General features: G+C 68.1%; 1 non-coding gene across 1 annotated transcript; it reads right to left on the bottom strand.

The window, feature by feature from the left end:
• Positions 1–5,349: 5,349 nt before the first annotated feature.
• On the bottom strand, positions 5,350–5,468 carry LOC135889860 (5S ribosomal RNA). Its single transcript, XR_010562177.1, has one exon. It is a non-coding gene; the product is annotated as a 5S ribosomal RNA (ribosomal RNA).
• Positions 5,469–7,500: the final 2,032 nt, after the last annotated feature.

Here is a 7,500-nt window from a genome sequence, read left to right as displayed (position 1 = left end):
GGGTGGGGTGGGGGGCCTTCAGGACAACCGGTCAACCCCCGGGGAAGCGGCTGTAAAAATTTCAAAGTCCCCACCGGGACAACAGGTCAACCCCCGGGGAAGCGGCTGTAAAATTTTCTAAGTCCCCGCTCGGCCACCAGGTCAACCCACTGAATCTAATGGGTTGACCTGGTGGCCGGTTTGATTTCCGGCCACCAGGTCAACCCATTGGATTCAATGGGTTGACCTGGTGGCCGGTTTGCTGTGCGGCCCGGGTGTCACCCCACTCCGCGGGCCGCGCGGCAGTGGTCCTGAGGACCACAGAGGGGGGCTTAATAGTCGAGATGGAGCAGGTCCGGGGGAGGCTTAATAGTCGTCCCCCGGGCGCTCCGGAGGGGAAAGCTTAATAGTCGTCCCCCAGACAGGGTGGGTGGGGGGGAGGCTTAACAGTCTTCCCCCAGGCTGAGCGGGAGGCTTCGCAGTCGTCCCCCGGGCAGTCCGGGGGAAGGCTTAATAGTCGTCCCCCGGGCGCTCCGGGGGGGAAAGCTTAATAGTCGTCCCCCAGACAGTGTGGGTGGGTGGGGGGGGGGGAGGCTTAACAGTCTTCCCCCAGGCTGAGCGGGAGGCTTCGCAGTCGTCCCCCGGGCAGTCCGGGGGAGGCTTAATAGTCGTCCCCCGGGCGCTCCGGGGGGGAAAGCTTAACAGTCGTCCCCCAGACAGTGTGGGTGGGTGGGTGGGGGGGGAGGCTTAACAGTCTTCCCCCAGGCAAAGCGGGAGGCTTCGCAGTCATCCCCCGGGCAGTCCGGGGGAGGCTTAATAGTCGTCCCCCGGGCGCTCCGGAGGGGAAAGCTTAATAGTCGTCCCCCAGACAGGGTGGGTGGGGGGGAGGCTTAACAGTCTTCCCCCAGGCTGAGCGGGAGGCTTCGCAGTCGTCCGCCGGGCAGTCCGGGGGAAGGCTTAATAGTCGTCCCCCGGGCGCTCCGGCGGGGGGGAAGCTTAATAGTCGTCCCCAGGACAGTGTGGGTGGGTGGGTGGGGGGGAGGCTTAACAGTCTTCCCCCAGGCTGAGCGGGAGGCTTCGCAGTCGTCCCCCGGGCAGTCCGGGGGAAGGCTTAATAGTCGTGCCCCGGGCGCTCCGGGGGGGAAAGCTTAATAGTCGTCCCCCAGACAGTGTGGGTGGGTGGGTGGGGGGGAGGCTTAACAGTCTTCCCCCAGGCTGAGCGGGAGGCTTCGCAGTCGTCCCCCGGGCAGTCCGGGGGAAGGCTTAATAGTCGTGCCCCGGGCGCTCCGGGGGGGAAAGCTTAATAGTCGTCCCCCAGACAGTGTGGGTGGGTGGGTGGGGGGGAGGCTTAACAGTCTTCCCCCAGGCTGAGCGGGAGGCTTCGCAGTCGTCCCCCGGGCAGTCCGGGGGAGGCTTAATAGTCGTCCCCCGGGCGCTCCGGGGGGGAAAGCTTAACAGTCGTCCCCCCAGACAGGGTGGGTGGGTAGCTGGGGGGAGGCTTAACAGTCTTCCCCCAGGCTGAGCGGGAGGCTTCGCAGTCGTCCCCCGGGCAGTCCGGGGGAAGGCTTAATAGTCGTGTCCCGGGCGCTCCGGGGGGGAAAGCTTAATAGTCGTCCCCCAGACAGTGTGGGTGGGTGGATGGGGGGGGAGGCTTAACAGTCTTCCCCCAGGCAAAGCGGGAGGCTTCGCAGTCATCCCCCGGGCAGTCCGGGGGAGGCTTAATAGTCGTCCCCCGGGCGCTCCGGGGGGGAAAGCTTAACAGTCGTCCCCCCAGACAGGGTGGGTGGGTGGCTGGGGGGAGGCTTAACAGTCTTCCCCCAGGCTGAGCGGGAGGCTTCGCAGTCGTCCCCCGGGCAGTCCGGGGGAAGGCTTAATAGTCGTGTCCCGGGCGCTCCGGGGGGGAAAGCTTAATAGTCGTCCCCAGGACAGTGTGGGTGGGTGGGTGGGGGGGAGGCTTAACAGTCTTCCCCCAGGCTGAGCGGGAGGCTTCGCAGTCGTCCCCCGGGCAGTCCGGGGGAAGGCTTAATAGTCGTCCCCCGGGCGCTCCGGGGGGGAAAGCTTAATAGTCGTCCCCCAGACAGGGTGGGTGGGGGGGAGGCTTAACAGTCTTCCCCCAGGCTGAGCGGGAGGCTTCGCAGTCGTCCCCCGGGCAGTCCGGGGGAAGGCTTAATAGTCGTCCCCCGGGCGCTCCGGGGGGGGGGGAAGGCTTAATAGTCGTCCCCCAGACACTGTGCGGGGGGGGAGGCTTAGCGGTCTTCCCCTAGGCTGGGCGGGGAAGGGCTGGCGGGAGGCGTAGCAGTCTTCCCTCGGGCGGTCCGGTGGGGGAGGCTTAGCAGTCGTCTCCAGGGTGGTCCGGGGGTGGGGGGAGGCCTCAGAGTCGTCCCTCGGAGAGTCGGGTCGGCGGCGGCGGTGGGTGTCAGGCTTTACAGCCAGCCTCCGGAGGGTGAGCGTCCTCGGACGCGATGCAGCCGCCGCAGAGAGGCAGCCTCCGAGGCTGGGAGCGGAGCACCGAGACTGGGGAGAGGGGAGCAGGAGCCCGGGAGGGGGTGGGGTGGGGGGCCTTCAGGACAACCGGTCAACCCCCGGGGAAGCGGCTGTAAAAATTTCAAAGTCCCCACCGGGACAACAGGTCAACCCCCGGGGAAGCGGCTGTAAAATTTTCCAAGTCCCCGCTCGGCCACCAGGTCAACCCACTGAATCTAATGGGTTGACCTGGTGGCCGGTTTGATTTCCGGCCACCAGGTCAACCCATTGGATTCAATGGGTTGACCTGGTGGCCGGTTTGCTGTGCGGCCCGGGTGTCACCCCACTCCGCGGGCCGCGCGGCAGTGGTCCTGAGGACCACAGAGGGGGGCTTAATAGTCGAGATGGAGCAGGTCCGGGGGAGGCTTAATAGTCGTCCCCCGGGCAGTCCGGGGGAAGGCTTAATAGTCGTCCCCCAGACAGGGTGGGTGGGGGGGAGGCTTAACAGTCTTCCCCCAGGCTGAGCGGGAGGCTTCGCAGTCGTCCCCCGGGCAGTCCGGGGGAAGGCTTAATAGTCGTCCCCCGGGCGCTCCGGGGGGGAAAGCTTAATAGTCGTCCCCCAGACAGTGTGGGTGGGTGGGGGGGGGGGAGGCTTAACAGTCTTCCCCCAGGCTGAGCGGGAGGCTTCGCAGTCGTCCCCCGGGCAGTCCGGGGGAGGCTTAATAGTCGTCCCCCGGGCGCTCCGGGGGGGAAAGCTTAACAGTCGTCCCCCAGACAGTGTGGGTGGGTGGGTGGGGGGGGAGGCTTAACAGTCTTCCCCCAGGCAAAGCGGGAGGCTTCGCAGTCATCCCCCGGGCAGTCCGGGGGAGGCTTAATAGTCGTCCCCCGGGCGCTCCGGAGGGGAAAGCTTAATAGTCGTCCCCCAGACAGGGTGGGTGGGGGGGAGGCTTAACAGTCTTCCCCCAGGCTGAGCGGGAGGCTTCGCAGTCGTCCGCCGGGCAGTCCGGGGGAAGGCTTAATAGTCGTCCCCCGGGCGCTCCGGCGGGGGGGAAGCTTAATAGTCGTCCCCCAGACAGGGTGGGTGGGGGGGAGGCTTAACAGTCTTCCCCCAGGCTGGGCGGGGGGGAGGCTTAATAGTCATCCCCCAGACAGTGTGGGTGGGTGGGGCAGGGGGGGGAGAGGCTTAGCAGTCTTCCCCTAGACTGGCCGGGGGTGGGGGCTTAGCAGTCGTCTCCAGGGTGGTCCGGGGGTGGGGGGAGGCCTCAGAGTCGCCCCTCGGAGAATCGGGGCGGCGGCGGTGGTGGGTGTCAGGCTTTACAGCCAGCCTCCGGAGGGTGAGCGTCCTCGGACGCGATGCAGCCGCCGCAGAGAGGGAGCCTCCGAGGCTGGGAGCGGAGCACCGAGGCTGGGGAGAGGGGAGCAGGAGCCCGGGGGTGGGGGTGGGGGTGGGGGGCCTTCAGGACAACCGGTCAAGCCCCGGGAAGCGGCTGTAAAATTTTCAAAGTCCCCACCGGGACAACAGGTCACGCCCCGGGAAAAGGCTGGAAAATTTCCTAAGTCCCCGCTCGGCCACCAGGTCCACCCAGGTCTAGCAATGGGGTTGACCTGCCTGATGGCCGGTTAGTATCAACGTAGTCTCACACAGGAGGGCAGCTCTCAGGCCGGCCGGCTGCGGCTGACTCTGGGGCGGTGCCCGGTGCCCGGCAGCGAGGCGCGGGGGGGGTGGGGGGGTGAGGGGGGGGGGAGCGACACGGGGCTTACCGGCCCCGGGGCCGGGGGCGCCTCCTGCGGCTTTGGGGGCCGCGGGTCCTCCGTGGCATCCAGGCCAGGCCTCTCCTGCCTGGCCGCGGGGGGATTCGGGGGCGGTCCCGCGGGCCGGCGGCCGGGCGCAGGGGGGGGGCCCGAGCGAGTCCGCCCCGGGCCCGGGGTCTCCCCCTGCGGCTCAGGGGGGGCGTGGGTCCTCGGGGGAGGAAGCCCGGGGGGAGCTGCAGACCCGCCGTGGGGCCCTCCAGGCCAGGCCTCGCCTGGGTGGCCGCGGGGGGATTCGGGTCGGGCCCGCGGACCGGCGGCCGGGCGCAGCGGGGCCGGGAGGGTCCGGGCCAGTCCGCCGCATGCCCGGGGTCTCCCCCAGCGGCTTCGGTGGCCGTGGGTCCCCGGTGGGGCAAGCGGCGGGGAGCCTGACACCCGCCGTGGGGCCCTCCAGGCCAGGCCTCGCCTGGGTGGCCGGGGGGGGATTCGGGGCGGTCCCGCGGGCCGGCGGCCGGGCGCAGGGGGGCCGGGAGGGGCCGGGCCAGTCCGCCCCATGCCCGGGGTCTCCCCCAGCGGCTTCGGTGGCCGTGGGTCCCCGGTGGGGCAAGCGGCGGGGAGCCTGACACCCGCCGTGGGGCCCTCCAGGCCAGGCCTCGCCTGGGTGGCCGCGGGGGGATTCGGGGCGGTCCCGCGGGCCGGCGGCCGGGCGCAGGGGGGCCGGGAGGGGCCGCGCCAGTCCGCCCCATGCCCGGGGTCTCCCCCCAGCGGCTTCGGTGGCCGTGGGTCCCCGGTGGGGCAAGCGGCGGGGAGCCTGACACCCGCCGTGGGGCCCTCCAGGCCAGGCCTCGCCTGGGTGGCCGCGGGGGGATTCGGGGCGGTCCCGCGGGCCGGCGGCCGGGCGCAGGGGGGCCGGGAGGGGCCGGGCCAGTCCGCCCCATGCCCGGGGTCTCCCCCAGCGGCTTCGGTGGCCGGGGGTCCTCCGCGGAGGAAGCCGGGTGGGTGTTGGGGGGAGCCGGACCCCAGGCGCCCCGACCCGTGACCTGCGGCCGCGACCTCCGACTCGGCAGGAGCGACGAGGGGCTTTCTGGCCCGCCCCCCCCCCCCCTTCTCCTTCCTCCCCAGAAAAAGGAGAGAGAGCTGGCTCGGACCGGGAAAAGCTGCCTACGGCACCTGGGATTCCCAGGCGGTCACCCATCCAAGTACTAGCCAGGCCCGGGACGGTTTACCTTCCGAGATCGGACGGGATCGGGGGCGTTCGGTCCGGTATGGCCGTAGGCACCCGGCTCCGCGCCTCCTCGCCCGCTTTCCCCTGCCGGCGCCCGGGCCTGCCGCACGGCGAGCCCCGGTCGGACTGCCCCGTGCGGCAGGGCCCCCGTCTCTCGCGGGCCCGATCCTTTTTTTTCCTTTTCAAGCTCCGGGGCCCGGGCTGGCCCGTCAGAGCCCCTTCCCCTCCCCCCCCCCCTCCCTCCGGCGTCGGGAAAAATATTTTCCCGGACTTCCAGCGGGCCCGATCCTGTCAGCCGGGGGTGGGGGGGGGGGCAGTCCCTCGCTGCGGCCAGGGAGGGTGAGCCCGGGGCGGCTTGCCTGGCGGCCGGGTCCCGGCAGGCCCGATCCATTCCCCCCCTCCCCGTCCCCCGTCCCCCAGCGGTTCCAGCGGTTCCCCGCCCCGCCCCCGCGCCTGGTTCGCACCCTGTTCCTTCGGGCCGAGGAAGGCGTACCCCGGGGGGAACCGTCCGAGTCCCCTCCCGGGCACCAGGTCAACCCGTGGAATCGAACGGGGGTTCACCTGGCTGGCCGGTATGCTTTCCGGCCACCGGGTCAACCCATAGGTTTTAACTGGTATACCTGGTGGCCGCTTTGCCAGGTCAACCCGGTTCTCCCTCCTTCCCTGGGCGCCCCCTCCTCGGAGGCGTCGGGTTAAACTTTTTCCAGACTTCCAGGGGCCCGATCCAGTCAGCCGGGAGGCAGTCCCTCGCTGCGGCCGGGGGACGGTGAACCCAGGTCGGCCTGCCTGGCGGCCGGGTCCCTGTCTCTCGTGGGCCCGATCCTTCTTTTCCTTTTCGAGCAGGGGGGGCCCGGCCCGCCCCGGTAGCGCTCCTCGGAGGCGTCGGGCAATTCCCCCCCCCCCCCCGCACCCCACCCAGACTTCCAGGGGCCCGATCCTGACGGCCGGGAGGCAGTCCCTCGCTGCGTCCGGGGACGGTGAGATGCTCGGCCACCAGGTCAACCCGGAGGAAGCGGGCTGAAATTTTTTTTTCCAAGTCCGAAAGATTGTCCAAGTCCCCGCTCGGCCACCAGGTCAACCCGGAGGAAGCGGGCTGACAATTTTTTCCAAGCCCGAAAATTTTTTCCAAGTCCGAAAGATTGTCCAAGTCCCCGCTCGGCCACCAGGTCAACCCGGAGGAAGCGGGCTGACAATTTTTTCCAAGCCCGAAAAATTTTTCCAAGTCCGAAAGATTGTCCAAGTCCCCGCTCGGCCACCAGGTCAACCCGGAGGAAGCGGGCTGACAATTTTTTCCAAGCCCGAAAAATTTTTCCAAGTCCGAAAGATTGTCCAAGTCCCCACTCGGCCACCAGGTCAACCCGGAGGAAGCGGGCTGACAATTTTTTCCAAGCCCGAAAAATTTTTCCAAGTCCGAAAGATTGTCAAAGTCCCCGCTCGGCCACCAGGTCAACCCGGAGGAAGCGGGCTGACAATTTTTTTCCAAGCCCGAAAAATTTTTCCAAGTCCGAAAGATTGTCCAAGTCCCCGCTCGGCCACCAGGTCAACCCGGAGGAAGCGGGCTGACAATTTTTTCCAAGCCCGAAAAATTTTTCCAAGTCCGAAAGATTGTCAAAGTCCCCGCTCGGCCACCAGGTCAACCCGGAGGAAGCGGGCTGACATTTTTTTTTTTTCCCAAGCCCCGAAAATTTTTTCCAAGTCCGAAAAATTGTCCAAAGTCCCCGCTCGGCCACCAGGTCAACCCCATTGGAGCGAATGGGTTGACCTGATGGCCGGTCGTCTCGCGGATGTCCGGAAGGGGTCGCCACACGCCGCTTCGGCCGACCGAGAGAACCACGAGGTCGGACGCGATTCCAGGTTCGTACCACTGAAGGGGGGGGGTTTGGCTTTTTCGACCTGTCTTTTAAGAACTGTGTGCGGAGATTTCTGAGGACAGGTTTTTCAGAGCCTGTGAGAACCGGAGCTCAGCCTAGGGGATCAATCCGAGTATTGTTGTACCCCGACCTTGCCAGGGGGGGGAAACGGGCACGTTTGACAGCGGAGGGCACCCGGCCCTCCTCCGAGACGGCCTGCTTTTCCCGGCTCTT

Source organism: Emys orbicularis, chromosome 15 (genome assembly GCF_028017835.1).
Source record: "Emys orbicularis isolate rEmyOrb1 chromosome 15, rEmyOrb1.hap1, whole genome shotgun sequence".
NCBI classification, from domain to species: Eukaryota; Metazoa; Chordata; order Testudines; family Emydidae; genus Emys; species Emys orbicularis.
The sequence above is the reverse complement of the archived record's forward strand: the minus strand, read 5'-3'. Positions and strand labels throughout refer to the sequence as shown.